Source organism: Delphinus delphis, chromosome 15 (assembly GCF_949987515.2).
Source record: "Delphinus delphis chromosome 15, mDelDel1.2, whole genome shotgun sequence".
NCBI lineage: Eukaryota > Metazoa > Chordata > Mammalia > Artiodactyla > Delphinidae > Delphinus > Delphinus delphis.
In genome coordinates this window covers 32,307,676-32,325,615 of record NC_082697.1, presented here as the reverse complement: position 1 = coordinate 32,325,615, position 17,940 = coordinate 32,307,676, and the positions used below count along the sequence as shown (strand labels likewise).

Below are 17,940 nucleotides of genomic sequence, written 5' to 3'. Positions count from 1 at the left end.
CCAGGTGACTCCTGCCTGAGCAAGTGACTCTGGCCACTCTGCCTGGGAGAGGAGGGAACACAGGGCTGGTCCTGAGATCTGCTCTCTCCACTACCTGCCCTGTCCATCTTAGCCTCTCATTTTGACAGAAAATGAGGAAGGCAGGGAAAGACCCATGGATGGAACCAGCAGAGACTCGGTAGGGATCACGGAAGCCCTCGGGCCTTTCACACTCTCCTTTTGCCAATTCACAGGTGCTGAACCAGTTTGGATGCTGAGGCAGCTGAAGGTGGCTGCATGGCTGGCTCCCTCCTCCCAGAAGGGGGATCCATGCCCCTCCTGGGGCCTCAGGTTCAGACTCCCATGCTGAGGGAGGCCATGGGACCCCAGATGCTGCCTCCCACCTGGGTTTGGCTGACCCTGGGGAAATTCTGCACCTTCTGGCTTCCCCTGGAAACTTCTGCCCAGCAGGACTCCCCTCTGCTGCCACCCTGGCCTTAGCCTTCATGTCCGCCAGGAAAGGGCCTGGACCCAGAGAAACCTGGATTTTGGGTGCAGCCCCTGCTGGGCCTGCTGGGTCCATTTCTGAGCTCTCAGACCTCAGCCTTCTCCTCCTCCTCCTTCTCTGAGCCGTGAGCCCAGGGACAGTCTGAGAGTGGGGCAGAGAGCTGGCAGGGCAAGGAGTCTGAAGAACCAGCATTTTCCAGATGCTGCTCATCAGATGCTGACTTCAAAGGCTGGCTGGGCCACCCGCTGGCTGTGTGCCCTTGGGCAAGTTTAACTAACCTCGTTGTGCCTTTATTCTCCTCCCCAGAAGGATGATAATAAAAGAACTGACTCCACTGATGTGCTGGGGGGTCTCTACTGATCTCCATGCAAAGACCCTGGGCAGCACTGGGGGCTCTGGGTGAGCTTTACTCCTCATTGCACCTTGCTACCAGGAGGGACTTGGGGCAGGATGACTTCTCAGAGCTTGGCCACAGTTGTACAGCTTGTGAGGTCAAATGAGGTAAAGGTCAAGTACCTTCTTCAACAGCCACCCAGCCGGGCAAGTGTCATTCCTCCAGACTCTCCAAGTCAGAGTACTTTTGATGTAACCAGTGGGTCCATTTCCTAAGTGAGAATCACCAGGCGATGTTATTGGTGTGCTTGTTCAGGTTTGTTTTAATTACATGAAACAAAATATGTGAATGTATTTCACGTACGCTTAAGTTGTAATCAAGTTATAATCACCTGGACATGAAGTGACGCCCACCTTCAAACCCAAGTTACATTCTAAGCCCATCTCTCTCATTAAAAGGGGAGAAGGTCATTGCAGGTGGCACAGGATGGGGCAGGGAACCTTGCTAGTGTCTGTCTTTGGCCCAAACGGTGAGTTTGGGCTTGAGGACCTCTCTGGAAGGGTTTCATGACCAGATCGTCCTGGAGATGTTATCACAGGTTTTGGTCTTTGAAATATTTCTGTTGCTGGACCATGACTTTCATTCTCTGTCCTCTTCCATTCCCATTGTCTTTGGAGCTCATTTGCTGGTTGTTCACAGGGTCTTACAGAGTAATTACTTTCCAGTGGCTCACCTCCCTGGAGAGCTTATGCTCACCTCCTACCATTCTTTTCTGGAATTTGCTTTTTTGCATGAGCCATGGTGATATTTTCAAAAGGTTCCTTACTGGTTTGTCTTTTTTTCATAATCTGATAAGATTTTAACCCCTTTCTGTATTTTTGTGGTGACTTTTTTGAGCTTCTACTAAATCCATTGTTGATCCCCTGCTATTATTGTCCATTTATGGAATTTACCAAAAGAAAAAAAATGGTCATTGTAGGCTCTCCTGAGACTTCAACCAAAGTTGGCCCAGGTCTGTGAGCAAAAGCCACCCAATCTTATCCTCTCCATCTGCAGCTTTCCAATGAGAGGTCTTCCAGGTTTAAGGTGAAACTTTGGTGTTTTTGGCTCTAATGTGATCAAATACATCTGAGCTATAGGCACTTCCCCCTGAAGACTCATTTTCTCGTGTCCTCTCATATTTCTGCATGAGTGAGAGACCTCATTTAGTTCACTTACTGATGTTTCCATCCTTTCTTCTCCATGTCTTGTTGATTAGGGAATGTCACTAAGTAGTTGTCATCCAAGGTCCAAGGTGTGGCCAGGGGAACAGGACACCCTGAAGAGGGCATGGACCTGCTGTGTTGAGCTTCACACTGAGGTGCTGCCTGCTGCCCTACTCATCCCCATGGCTTCTCATCTTCTTGAATCAGCCGTTCTCACCCTGGCTACCCAGGCCTCCCAGCACCCTGGTCACCCCAGGTGGACTCAACAGCAGAGTCATATTTGCAGGGTGTTGGGAAAAAATGTGTCAGAAGAAGTGTAAAGGCTGGAGAGAGTCTCTGTGCCCAGACTTCTCTCTGCCTTGTCCCAGGGTCTGGCATGAGCCTTCTATCTCCTCTTGATGACTGCCTGGCCACAGCCAGCTCCTGCTCTGATTGGGTCTCACTGAGACCTTTGCACCCATTCCTCCCTCTGTGACTCATCCACAGACATCTCCCTGGATCTGCTTGCTCTCTAATTCTGTGCCGCCTAGTGAAACATCCCGACAATGTTCCTTGTTTCTTCCACCTGGGCCTGTCTCTCACTCCATCCCACCTGCCCACTGTTTCCTATGGAGTCAGGAAATGTCCCATGCTTTAGAGGTAAAAAAAAATTGGGCTGAGAGAGGATGGCCTTCTCAAGATCACATGGAGTTAGTGCAGTAAGCCCTTGAAACCAGGGCTCAATAACACAGGGGGCTTTTCCCCAGGGATTCCTAATGTCCAAGAGTACTCCCAGCGAGCTGGGATGAGCAGGGGGCTTGAGGAGGGCTGTCTAACCTGCCACCTAAGCCCCACCCAGTGCCCATGGACTGAAGCTTCCATGGTGATGGTAAACAAACCTCACCTACTGCCTCTTCCATTACTGCCATGTCCCCTCTCATCCTGGTCCATGCGGAATGTCCAGATATGAGCAACAGAATCAAGGGAGAATGGAGCCTTGAGGTTACAGGGCAGACCCAGGGTGGTGGCACTGGAGTCAGAACAGGAGCTGGGGGCTCTGAGTTCTGGGGCTTCAAACCTTGGGAGCAGAGCAGCAGTGCCCAGGGGAACCAAGTTTATACTGGGAAAGAAGAATATAGGCATGGTTTGGAGAATACTGATGTTCCTGTGGCCTGGGCATGCAGAGCTAGGACTGGCTGGAGGAAAGACAGTGAGCTAGAAGGTTGTCTGAGAACAAGGCAGACACCTGGATCAGTGTGGGGTCTCCCAGGCATTGGGGCCCAAACACGGCTGCAGGGATAGTGCCAAGGGGACTCAGACATGGGGTGGGGGTAGGAAAGGTGCATTTTAGCATTTTCCAAAACCCAAGTGACAAATTCCCATGCTTTTAAGACACAAATAGCTCTACATGGCACACAAAGAACTTCCTCTTTTCCCCCAACTGTCTGCTCTTAGACTAAAATATTGTTAGTAATTTGATTTTTTCCTATTTAAAAAAAAACTCCTTCAGCTCTCTTTTCATCTCATCCTTTACCCCTAATATTTCTTCCCTAGTCTCAAGTATCTCTACATTTGCCTCTTTTAGTATTAATTGCTTCATAAACTCTGTAATTTGAAAGTATTTGGTCATATTTTCTTGCATTGTGGCAACATTTTTTTTAAAATGATTTTCCTGTCCTCCTTTTTCAGGTCTCATTAAATTTTGTGCTCAACCTTTTGTGATAACTCGTATTTGAATGAATTGAGTTTACCTGTACTAAACTTTTTAAAACTTTCATGTGGGCTATGTCTCAGGTTCTAATATACTTCATTGTAATTCAAGGTTTTGTGTGTGGTTTCCATGTGAAGGAAAATGAAATATATAGTATATATGAGAGGTCTTATAATATATATAGTAAGCTACAGTGACTAATAAGTCAAACTGTGTGCCCACCTCTCAGATTAAGAAAGAAACCACCATTATCCTTGAGACCCTCTGTGCCCCCACACATCATAGCTCCCTCACATGTAGGGTAACCACTATCTAGAATTTTATGTTTATTAATAATTTGCTTTGCTTTGTTGTTTTGCTACATTTTTTGGTATATTTACAGAATTCATTAACTGTGTTTGCATGTCCTAGAACATTACATATCAATGATTTTAGTCTGTATGTCTGTCTTAGGTAGTTATTGTTCAATAATGCTGCATAACAAACCATCTCAAATCCCAGTGGGATGCCACAATGAACAAAGTAAATTTATTTCATGGCTGTGTAACTGAGAGCTCAGGGGGCTCAGCTGGGCTGGGGTTCAGGGTCCAGGCTCTGTCCAGAGCTGGTCCACATGTCTCTGATCTATTTGAATCTATGGCTTCTCAAGGCAAGCTGTTTGGGTGGCACAAGAGAACAAGACCAAACATGCAAGGTCATTTTAGCTTATGTTTGTGTCATGTCCACTAATCACATTGGCCAAAGCAAGACATATTGCATAATAAAAAGTCAAATAATGCCAAAATTACATTGAGGAATTATGCCATATTGGAATATGTAGATGTACTTATTCCTTTTCATTGATGTATTGCTCTCTTAACATTTCAGTAGTTTCTAGATTTTGCTAATGAAGATAATGCTGTTTTGAACAATCTTGCAAATGTATCCAAATGTGTCCAAATAAGGCAAATGTGCAAGAATTGCTATGGATTATGTGACTATTTAGCATAACTATCCAAAAGTTTGAAGTAAAATAAGAAGATGATTGTGTGACATTTAATTAAGCCTCTTCGTAGGTCATCTGACTCTCATGGAATGAAACTTTGTTGACTTACTTTTGCAGTTGATTAGGGTTCTAATGTTAAAGGTGAACTTTGTAGAAAACTGGCTAGGTGTATTGATTTTTTTAATATTTAATAAAGGAGATAATAACACAAAGCATTAAAATATTATTGCCTTGTAGGCCAGTAATCAATTTGGTATAGAATTTAGCAATTTTATTTCAGCAGTACTTTTTCAATAGATTATATAAATACTAGTTCTTGTGTCCTTGTTGAATTAATTTTGAATTATGCTGCTTTCTTCATTAATGGGTTAAATAACATTATGACATATACTTACCATTTATTTATATGAGAATTGCTTTTAGCAATTTGAGAATGACCCTTTATATATCTAGGTACAGAATTGCTGGTTCACAGGAAAGATCCACATTTAATTTTACACCCCCAACCCCAGAGTAACAGACCTTGCTAATAGTGACAGGCAGCTGTAGGCCTGTTCACAAGAATAAGCTGACTCCCTTTTCTCCATCAAACAAACTACTTCCCGCAAATATCACTTGTCTCTGGAGCCTCATGGGGCTCTGTCTCCTCTGCTGCTGGGTGCCAAGTGGAGGGAAGTACCTACAGGACCTGTGTACCCCATGCCCCATCTTACAAGGAAGTGGTTTTGTTTTACAGCTCAGGATGCCTCCCTCGTCTTGGAGGGATACACCTTGCAAGCTCCTGCATCCTTGAACATCTTCAGTGCTCAGTTCTACAGTTTTGGCTCCTCTTCCACTTATTCTGTGGTTCAGCATTTCCGTTTGAAAATGGACAAGTAGGTGGATCAGAGCCCTTGGCTGGTATCTTCAGTGACAAGGCACAGAGTCACACCTGTGGGCTGGCTGTTGTTTGGGGTGGGGTGGGGCGAATGGAAGAGGTTTCTGATTCACTTGTGTGCTTTCTGCCTCTGACATTCCCCAGACCACTTGTCACAGGCTGCTGCATTCCTCTCCACTCCCGTGCCCCAAGTGCCCTGTGTTGTCCTCTTCCTTAGATTTTTAGTTCACTTCTATTCTATCTTGTCTTATCCTTTTCTTTCCCCATTCTATTCTATCCAAGACACATCAGCAAATATTTAGAGGGCATTATCCAAACTCCAGATGTGAGTGAGCTCTGAGTCCTGCCCTCAGCAACCTCCCACTCCCTGGAGGTGATGTGGCCTTCCCTTCCTGCTTCATGCCTCCAACCCAACCCATATCCAGCTCAGCTCCACTGCGCCCTCACCAGCTCAAACACCATCTATGGCTCCCTTGCCTTTAGTCAGAGTATAAACCAGCTCTAAAAGTCTTGCTGTTGGCAAAGGATGCTTGAAGCCAGAAGTTTGATCAATAAGATCATGATTCCTAATCTCCATCTGGTCACTAATCCTTCTGCCCTTAGTCCCTTCCACCTACATGGCCGTACTGGCTCTCTGAGCACTGAATATTATGCTAACTTATATCCAAGAATCTGTGCAGAAAATGGAATTAGAGGTGATAGTAAGAAAGAGGATTCTTTAGTAGTTCTCATTCTTGTCCTGGTTGAAAATGTAGGACATCCCAGCTTGGATTTTGATCACCCAGGAAACATCCAGGTACCATTCCTCTTACAGTTGGTATGGTGTTCAAGTTGGCATAATAATATCAAGTTCACTAAAATATTAAGAAGATATATATTTTAAAAAGTATTAAAAATATAAAGTGGGGTCTTCCTCCATCTTGGCTGCTCAATGGTGGCATAAAAGAGACTTTGGATTAATGTATAGATTTAGAATCATAGACTAAGATCCTTAGCTACACACTAATGGCTCCCAGATTTCTACCTCCAGCCCTGACTACCCTCCTGATCCTACTTGAGCCAACTGCTTACTTGAGATGTCCACTTGACTGTCAAATATGCATCTCACATTTTTCACTTTATCCTTCATCAAGTTACTAGATGTCAATGGACATCAGTTTTCTCATTCAAAAATGAGACCCACAGAACCACCTACATCATAGGGTTATAGGGACAAATAAGGAAATGCCTGTAACATACTTACAAAGGGGCTAAGCACATAATAAATGTTTATGGCAGTCTGGGTCCAATCATACAGAAACCACAGAGTGATTTAAATAAGGGAAGTTTAATATAGAAACTTCCCTTATTTAATAAGGTAAGAGAGAATAATTAAGCTATGATAAATGATAAGACGAAAGAAAACTCTATAGGGTAGAGCTGAGGGACTGTACCCAAGGAAGGACACACCCACACCAGTGACCAGTTACTGCAAGAACCAGCATGAGAAGTCCCTTCCTCCTGCAATGCTCATCCAGCACCGTCTATTAATAAACCTAACGTTGTGCTTCCTGTATGAGAATTGCTGAAATGAATCCCAACCACTATCACACAGCAGGAATGGAAGTGTGAATTGGGAACTGAGAGGCAATATATTGATAACTGGCAAAAGGCTCAATAAATATTCACTTTCTGATGTGGGATTTTAATTTTAAGGGGAAGGACAATATCTTATTCTGTATCTCTGCCAATGAATGATAGCTGCCTTCATATTGCCACTCCTGGCCCACAACTGAGTACTGGCTCAAAGCTTCCAGGTACTTAAGTGTCTGCCAGTTGAGCATCAACAAGGATAGAGCTCAAATCCATACAGCTGATGGCAACAATGCGAGAGTCAGAAACCCCCTCAGACATAACTGAGTAGGCAAAGGCATGAAACTTTAAGGTTGCAAGGCAAGAAGGGATTCACAACACCAGAGCTTCCAGAATGTTCCAGTTGTGGTCAAGCCACCACCTACTCCTACTCTTATGGGGCCTTAGGTGGATGGACAGGCCTTTCATCTGGCCCAGAGCATCCTCATTATTTTGTAGAGCAAATGACATTCAAAATATTTTATTAGCTCTGATGACAGGCCATTTAGGACTTATTTATGCAATTATCAATTTTTTTTTACTGGTGTTTATTTGAAATATCAACTTTCATTCATTTATGATTCATTTAGAAAATATTTTATTACCTCCCACCCATAAGATACCATCCCTTGAGCTATGGGTATAACAATAAATTAAGATAGACAACAGACTTGCCCAGTAGGCAACAGAGATTTTCCCTTCTTATAAAGAATTGGCTTCTTTCACCTTAATACATGCACATATAAAGAATAAATCATCATTGACCCATCATCAAATACTCAGTGTGTAACACTCCGTGCTGCTGGAAGAGACATAGAGATAATGTTTTGTTCTTGTCCTTAAGGATTCACAACCATCCTGAGAAGGTAAGAAGAGAGACATAATGCATAGGCAGAAAAAAGGAAATGTTCTCAGTAGTCACATATAATTTTTTTAATCTGAGACTAGAAAAGATAAGGTCACAAAAGAATGAAATATAAGTTTTTCCAAAGCATGACTACAACCCTAATTTACATCTGAAATAATTCCACAATTACATGCTGGGTGTCTGGGATGTTCTCTACACCGTACTGAGGAGAGAGGAGAAGCTGATCTGAGCCAGGCGCTGTAGAGAGGGAAACCAGAGAGAAAGACTCTCACCATGCCTCTTAGCACTTCTTTACCTCTTGTCCTTAAAATTAAAGTTCCAGAATTATTCACAAGTGACAGGACCTTATAACAAGCTTCTTTCATGTCTTGAGCTGAAATATAGTGGCTTCAGTATAAAACCATCCCTTTTATTAAATTTCATAGTATTAAAAAGTATAGTTAGAGCAAACCCCACATATGTGTGCTTCTACTAAATTGGATTTTTTGGGTATCAGAAGTCTATTTTCTCAATTTGAAACAAATGAGGTACCATGAAATAAAACTTATTCAGAAATAATATGGGTCTTTCCCATACTGGAGAGTGAGAAAAACTGTTCTAAGTCTTCTAGTATCAGCCTAAACAGACAGCGGCTTAGAACAGTGATATGGCTACAGGGCAAAACTCAAAGAGAGTGAAAGAATGTAAATTACAGTCAGACCGTGCAGAGAGTGGAAAAATGAGAACCACAATCTGACCCTCCTCCTTTTTTCTCCTTATTCTAAAGGAAGAAGAATTTCATACTTTTCAATAAAATAAAGCAAGTCAACCATTCCAACTTTCCAAAGTTGATATGTATCTTATCAGTGTTTTACCATAAAGAATATCAATTCCTAAGAAAATCAGCAGGATTTTCTGGTGACGCAGTGGTTAAGAATCTGCCTGCCAATGCAGGGGACATGGGTTCGAGCCCTGGTCCAGGAAGACCCCACATGCCGCGGAGCAACTAAGCCCACAACTAAGTAGTTGTGCGCCACAAGTGCTGAGCCTGTGCTCTAGAGCCTGCAAGCCACAACTACTGAAGCCCACGCCTAGAGTCTGTGCTCTGCAACAAGAGAAGCCACTGCAATGTGAAGCCTGTGCACCACGATGAAGAGTAGACCCCATTCGCCGCAACTAGAGGGAGCCTACTTGCAGCAACGAAGATCCAATGCAGCCATAAATTAATTAATTAATTTAAAAAAAAGAAAATCAGCAATATAAGTGAAAATTAGTCTCACTTAATCTGCTATGAAAAGGTATACACACAGAAAACTGTGTTAAGTGTCAAGACTGTTGTCAATAAATTGTTGCAACAAATGACCAATGCAGCAATCCTTCATGGACCTAAGGGTTCACAGAATAAGGGGTAGCCAGCGCTTTCCCCCCACCCTCCAGGTAGACAACGTAGGAGAAGACTTCCGTGGCTCAGCTCACAGTGGAGAAAATGGCTTCTGAGGGGACTGGATACGAGGAAAGATGTACAGAGTTGCTATTTTCTGAAACAAAGCCCCTTAGATATTTGACACATCATTCGTTGGTTCCAAGTGAATGTATAACTGATTTTTTAAAAATTAAATAGAAAAGAACCTCTTTCTTGACTACCACTCAGCTCAGGCCCCACCTGCCTGCTCCCTTTTAAGACTATCTCACCAGCAAGGTCTTCTAGTTCTTCCTAGAACTGGAACTTCCCAGAACTGCAGTGGGTGTTCTCTTGGCTGGTCTTAGCTTTGGACTCTGGACGCCTAGGAACCTCTGGGCTCTCTCAGCCTCACTTTCTTCTGCAGTTTCCAGTTTCCATACCTGAGACCCTGTGGCCCACCTCCCACTGCTGGAGTAGAATTGACTGTGCTCTGAATCCATTTTTTGGGATTTGCACCAAGCCACGCCACCAGGCCAGCTCTCTTCCAGAGTGTGAGGAGATCCCAAATCCGACTCCCTGCCAGGAGAATTCTTTGTTGACTGGCTTTGTTTCAAAGACTCCCAAAAGCTCTGCTGAACTTTCCTTTGACTGACCCGGGGGCTGGGGCACTCCCACTGTCTTCCCTTCTGTGCCTGTTGGTGATGAGACTCTCATCGTGGTTTGACAGCTCTCCTAGACTTTTGAAGCTCCAATATCATTTTCTTTTCATACAGTTGTGTCCTCTAATCAAAATCCTTGCAAGTTTAGTCTGTTCTTGGCATCTGCTTCTCAGAGGAGCTGGAGAACAGAGACCCCCCAACACCCTGTTCTCTCAATCAGTGCTGCCCAGTGTCCTGGTTGAGAGTCACCAACCACAGAGCCACATCTCTCCCCTTCCCAAGGCCAGGCCCCCACATTAGGGCTGCACTTCTCCACCTCCCTGCACATAACAGCTGCACGTCTGGACTAGCACTCTTGATGACAAGATTTAGGGTGACCAGCGTCTTGGCAGGGGTGGACCAGGCAATGGAGGCTTGTTTTCCATCACTATGGAAACCCCAGGCATTCAGCTTTGGAAGGTGTTTTAAAATGACAGGACAGGAAAAAAGTCTGGACCTGCCGAAGAGGCAAGAGACTTTTTCTTCCCTCTTTGTTTCCTGGTGCGCGAGGAGAGGGGATTAAGAGCGCTTCTTAAAGGAGCTCCAGAGACGGGCGTGAGCCGCGGCTAACAGCGCGGACCCCAGAGACGGGCATGAGACGCTAAGGCTGCTGCAGCCTACAGCAAGAAGCCTGTGTGCGAGCACAGGTCACTCTCCATACCTCCCTTCCGGGGAGACTGTGCAGCCCGCCACTGCCAGCATCCCGTATCCAGGGACAACTTCCCCAGGAGAACACACGGCGCGCCTCAGGCTGGTGCAACTCACGCGGGCCTCTGCCGCCGCAGGCTCGCCCCGCCCTCCGTACCCCTCCCTCCCCCCGGCCTGAGTGAGCCAGAGCCCCTGAATCAGCGGCTCCTTTAACTCCGTCTTCTCTGAGTGAAGAACAGACGCCCTCTGGCGACCTACACGCAGAGGCGGGGACAAATCCAAAGCTGAGCCCCGGGAGCTGTGCGAACAAAGAAGAGAAAGGGGGCTTCCCTGGTGGTGCAGTGGTTGAAAGTCCACCTGCCGATGCAGGGGACATGGGTTCGTGCCCCGGTCCGGGAAGATCCCACATGCCACGGAGTAGCTGAGCCTGTGAGCCATGGCCGCAGATCCTGCACGTCCGGAGCCTGTGCTCCGCAATGGGAGAGGCCACAACAGTGAGAGGCCAGCTAACCGCAAAAAAAAAAAAAAAAAAAGAGAGAAAGGGAAATCTCTCCCAGCAGCCTCAGAAGCAGCAGATTAAATCTCCACAATCAACTTGATGTACCCTGCATCTGTGGAATACCTGAATAGACAACGAATCATCCCAAATTAAGGAGGTGGACTTAGAGAGCAAGATTTATTATTTATTCCCCTTTTCCTTTTTTTGTGAGTGTGTATATGTATGCTTCTGTGTGAGATTTTTGTCTGTATAGTTTTCCTTTAACCATTTGTCCTAGGGTTCTATCCGTCAATTTTTTTTGTATTTGTTTTCTTACTTTTTTAAAAAAATCTTTTCTTAATAATTATTTTTTTAATTTAATAACTATATTATTTTACCTTACTTTATTTTATTTTATCCTTTCTTTCTTTCTTTCTTTCTTTCTTTCCCTTTCTTTCTTTCTTTCTTTCTTTCTTTCTTTCTTTCTTTCTTTCTTTCTTTCTTTCTTTCTTTCTTTCTCTTTCTTTCTTTCTACTTTTTCTCCCTTTTATTCTGAGCCGTGTGGATGAAAGGCTCTTGGTGCTGCAGCCAGGAGTCAGTGCTGTGCCTCTGAGGTGGGAGAGCAAACTTCAGGACACTGGTCCACAAGAGACCTCCCAGCTCCACATAATATCAAACGGCAAAAATCTCCCAGAGATCTCCATCTCAACAACAGCACCCAGCTTCACTCAACGACCAGCAGGCTACAGTGCTGGACACCCTATACCAAACAACTAGCAAGACAGCAACACAACCCCACCCATTAGCAGAGAGACTGCCTAAAATCATAATAAGTCCACAGACACCCCAAAACACACCACCAGACATGGACCTGCCCACCAGAAAGACAAGGTAGAGCCTCATCCACCAGAACACAGGCACTAGTCCCCTCCACCAGGAAGTCTACACAACCCACTGAATCAACTTTAGCCACTGGGGAAGGGCACCAAAACAATGGGAACTACGAACCTTCAGCCTGCAAAAAGGAGAACCCAAATCCAATAAGATAAGCAAAATGAGAAGACAGAAATACACACAGCAGATGAAGGAACAAGATAAAAACCCACCAGACCTAACAAATGAAGAGGAAATAGGCAGTCTACCTGAAAAAGAATTCAGAATAATGATAGTAAAGTTGATCCAAAATCTTGGAAATAGAATAGAGAAAATGCAAGAAACATTTAACAAGGACCTAAAAGAACTAAAGATAAAACAAGCAATGATGAACAACATAATAAATGAAATTAAAAATACTCTAGAAGGGATCAATATCAGAATAACTGAGGCAGAAGAACAGATAAGTGACCTGGAAGATAAAATAGTAGAAATAACTACTGCAGAGCAGACGAAAGAAAAAAGAATGAAAAGAACTGAGGACAGTCTCAGAGACCTCTGGGACAACATTAAATGCGCCAATATTCGAATTATAGAGGTCCCAGAAGAAGAAGAGAAAAAGAAAGGGACTGAGAAAATATTTGGGGAGATTATAGTTGAAAACATCCCTGATATGGGAAAGGAAATAGTTAATCAAGTCCAGGAAGCACAGAGAGTCCCATATAGGATAAATCCAAGGAGAAACACTCCAAGACATATATTTATCAAACTATCAAAAATTAAATACAAAGAAAACATATTAAAAGCAGCAAGGGAAAAACAACAAATAACACACAAGGGGATCCCCATAATGTTAACAGCTGATCTTTCAGCAGAAACTCTATAAGCCAGAAGGGAGTGGCAGGACATATTTAAAGTGCTGAAGGAGAAAAACCTACAACCAAGATTACTCTACCCAGCAAGGATCTCATTCAGATTTGATGGAGAAATTAAAACCTTTACAAACAAGCAAAAGCTGAAAGAGTTCAGCACAACCAAACCAGCTTTACAACAAATGCTAAAGGATCTTCTCTAGGCAAGAAACACAAGAGAAGAAAAAAAACCTGTAATAGCAAACCCAAAACAATTAAGAAGAAGGGAATAGGAACATACATATCGATAATTACCTTAAATGTAAATGGATTAAATGCTCCCACCAAAAGACACAGATTAGCTGAATGGATACAAAAACAAGACCCATATATATGCTGTCGACAAGAGACTCACTTCAGACCTAGAGACACATACAGACTGAAAGTGAGGGGATTGAAAAAGATAATCCATGCAAATGGAAACCAAAAGAAACCTGGAGTAGCAATTCTTGTATCAGACAAAATAGACTTTAAAATAAAGGCTATTAGAAGAGACAATGAAGGACACTACATAATGATCAAGGGATCAATCCAAGAAGATATAACAATTGTAAATATTTATGCACCCAACATAGGAGCACCTCAATACATAAGGCAAATACTGACAGCCATAAAAGGGGAAATCGACAGTAACACATTCATAGTAGGGGACTTTAACACCCCACTTTCACCAATGGACAGATCATCCACAATGAAAATAAATAAGAAAACACAAGCTTTAAATGATACATTAAACAAGATGGACTTAATTGATATTTATAGGACATTCCATCCAAAAACAACAGAATACACATTTTTCTCAAGTGCTCATGGAACATTCTCCAAGATAGATCATATCTTGGGTCATAAATCAAGGCTTGGTAAATTAAGAAAATTGAAATTGTATCAATTATCTTTTCCAACCACAACACTATGAGACTAGATATCAATTACAGGAAAAGATCTGTAAAAAATACAAACACATGGAGGCTAAAAAATACACTACTTAATAATGAAGTGATCACTGAAGAAATCAAAAAGGAAATTAAAAAATACCTAGAAATAAATGACAATGGAGACACAACGACCCAAAACCTATGGGAAGCAGCAAAAGCAATTCTAAATGGGAACTTTATAGCAATACAATCCTACCTTAAGAAACAGGAAACATCTCGAATAAACAACCTAAACTTGCACCTAAAGCAATTAGAGAAAGAAGAACAAAAAGACCCCAAAGTTAGCAGAAGGAAAGAAATCATAAAGATCAGATCAGAAATAAATGAAAAAGAAATGAAGGAAATGATAGCAAAGATCAATAAAACTAAAAGCTGGTTCTTTGAGAAGATAAATAAAATGATAAACTGTTAGCCAGACTCATCAAGAAAAAAAGGGAGAAGACTCAAATCAATAGAATTAGAAATGAAAATGGAGAAGTAACAACTAACACTGCAGAAATACAAAAGATCATGAGAGATTACTACAAGCAACTCTATGCCAATAAAACTTACAACCTGGAAGAAATGGAGAAATTCTTAGAAATGCACCACCCACCAAGACTGAATCAGGAAGAAATAGAAAATATGAACAGACCAAACACAAGCACTGAAATTGAAACTGTGATTTAAAATCTTCCAACAAACAAAAGTCCAGGACCAGACAGCATCACAGGCGAATTCTATCAAAAATTTAGAGAAGAGCTTATACCTATCCTTCTCACACTCTTCCAAAATATAGCAGAGAGAGGAACATTCCCAAACTCATTCTATGAGTTTGATACCAAAACCAGACAAGGATGTCACAAAGAAAGAAAACTACAGGCCAATATCACTGATGAACATCGATGCAAAAATCCTCAACATAATACTAGCAAACAGAATCCAACAGCACATTAAAAGGATCATACACCATGATCAAGTGGGGTTTATTCCAGGAAAGCAAGGATTCTTCAATATATGCAAATCAATCAACGTGATACACCATATTAACAAATTGAAGGAGAAAAACCATATGGTCATCTCAATAGATGCAGAGAAATCTTTCAACAAAATTCAACACCTATTTATGATAAAAACCCTGCAGAAAGTAGGCATAGAGGGAACTTTCCTCAACATAATAAAGGCCATATATAACAAACCCACAGCCAACATCATCCTCAATGGTGAAAAACTGAAAGCATTTCCACTAAGATCAGGAACAAGACAAGGTTGCCCACTCTCACCACTCTTATTCAACATAGTTTTGGAAGTTTTAGCCACAGCAATCAGAGAAGAAAAGGAAATAAAAGGAATCCAAATCAGAAAAGAAGAGTAAAGCTGTCACTCTTTGCAGATGACATGATAGTATACATAGAGAATCCTAAAGATGCTACCAGAAAACTATTAGAGCTAATCAATGAATTTGGTAAAGTAGCAGGATACAAAATTAATGCACAGAAATCTGGCATTCCTATACACTAAGGATGAAAAATCTGAAAGTGAAATCAAGAAAACACTCCCATTTACCATTGCAACAAAAAGAGTAAAATATCTAGGAATAAACCTACCTAAGGAGACAAAAGTCCTGTATGAAGAAAATGATAAGACACTGATTAAAGAAATTAAAGATGATACAAATAGATGGAGAGATATACCATGTTCCTCGATTGGATGAATCAACATTGTGAAAATGACTCTACTACCCAAAGCAATCTACAGATTCAGTGCAATCCCTATCAAACTACCCCTGGCATTTTTCACAGAACTAGAACAAAAAATTTCACAATTTGTATGGAAACACAAAAGACTCCGAATAGCCAAAGCAATCTTGAGAAAGAACACCAGAGCTGGAGGAATCAGGCTCCCTGACTTCCAACTACACTACAAAGCTACAGTAATCAAGACAGTATGATAGTGGCACAAAAACAGAAAGATAGATCAATGGAAGAGGATAGAAAGCCCAGAGTTAAACCCACGCACATATGGTCACCTTATCTTTGATAAAGGAGGCAGGAATGTACAGTGGAGAAAGGACAGCCTCTTCAATAAGTGGTGCTGGGAAAACTGGACAGGTACATATAAAAGTATGAGATTAGATAACTCCCTAACACCATACACAAAAATAAGCTCAAAATGGATTAAAGACCTAAATGTAAGGCCAGAAACTATCAAACTCTTAGAGGAAAACATATAGACAGAACACTCTATGACATAAATCACAGCAAGATCCTTTTTGACCCACCTCATAGAAAAATGGAAATAAAAACAAAAATAAACAAATGGGACCTAATGAAACTTCAAAGCTTTTGCACAGCAAAGGAAACCATAAATAAGACCAAAAGACAGCCCTCAGAATGGGAGAAAATATTTGAAAATGAAGCAACTGACAAAGGATTAATCTCCAAGATTTACAAGCAGCTCATGCAGCTCAATAAAAAAAAACCAAAGAACCCAATCCAAAAATGGGCAGAAGACCTAAATAGACATTTCTCCAAAGAAGATATACAGACTGCCAACAAACACATGAAAGAATGCTCAACATCATTATTCATTAGAGAAAAGCAAATCAAAACTACAGTGAGATACCATCTCACACCAGTCAGAATGGCCATCATCAAAAAATTTAGAAACAATAAATGCTGGAGAGAGTGTGGAGAAAAGGGATCACTCTTGCATTGCTGGTGGGAATGTGAATTGGTACAGCCACTATGGAGAACAGTATGGAGGTCCCTTAAAAACTACAAATAGAACTACCATATGACCCTGTAATCCCACTGCTGGGCATATACCCTGAGAAAACCATAATTCAAAAAGAGTCATGTACCAAAATGTTCACTGCAGCTGTATTTACAATAGCCAGGAGATGGGAACAACCTAAATGCCCATCATCGTATGAATGGATAAAGAAAATGTGGCACATATATACAATGGAATATTACTCAGCCGTAAAAAGAAACGAATTTGAGCTATTTGTAATGAGGTGGATGGACCTAGAGTCTGTCATACGGAGTGAAGTAAGTCAGAAAGAGAAAGACAAATACCGTATGCTAACACATATATATGGAATTTAAGAAAAAAAATATCATGAAGAACCTACGGGTAAGACGGGAATAAAGACACAGACCTACTAGAGAATGGACTTGAGGATATGGGGAGGGGGAAGGGTAAGCTGTGACAAAGTGAGAGAGTGGCATGGACATATATACACTACCAAATGTAAAATAGATAGCTAGTGGGAAGCAGCCGCATAGCACAGGGAGATCAGCTCGGTGCTTTGTGACCACCTAGAGGGGTGGGATAGGGAGGGTGGGAGGGAGGCAGATGCAAGAGGGTAGAGCTATGAGAACATAGCAGAAACTAACACACCATTGTAAAGCAACTATACTCCAATAAAGATGTAAAAAAAAAATGGCAGGACAATAGTACCAAAAGCAATCTACAGATTTCATGAAATTTCCTATCAAAATACTGATAGCATTTTTCACAGAACTAGAACAAATAATTTTAAAATTTGTATGGAAACACAAAAGACCTTGAATTTCCAAAACAATCTTAAGAAGAACAGAGCTGGAGGTATCACACTCCCTGACTTCAGACTCTACTAGAAACTACAATAATCAAAATAGTATGGTACTGGCACAAAAACAGACACATATCTCAATGGAACAGAATAGAGAACTCTGATAAGCCCAATTTATTGTCAATTAATCTATGACAAAGGAGGCAAAAATATATAATGGAGAAAAGATAGTTTCTTCAAGTGGCACTGGAAAAACTGGACAGCTAAATGTAAAAGAATGAAATTAGAACATTCTCTAACACCATATACAAATATAAACTCAAAATGGATTAAAGATCTAAATGTAAGATGGGACAATAAAACCCCTAGAGGAAAACATAGGCAGAACACTGTTTGCAATAAATCGTAGCAATATTTTCTT

The 17,940-nt window shown here is 41.9% G+C and overlaps 1 pseudogene; it reads left to right on the top strand.

Moving 5' to 3' along the window:
* Window positions 1–937: 937 nt before the first annotated feature.
* LOC132437631 (uncharacterized) overlaps window positions 938–17,940 on the top strand; it is a 28,526-nt pseudogene continuing 11,523 nt past the window's right edge.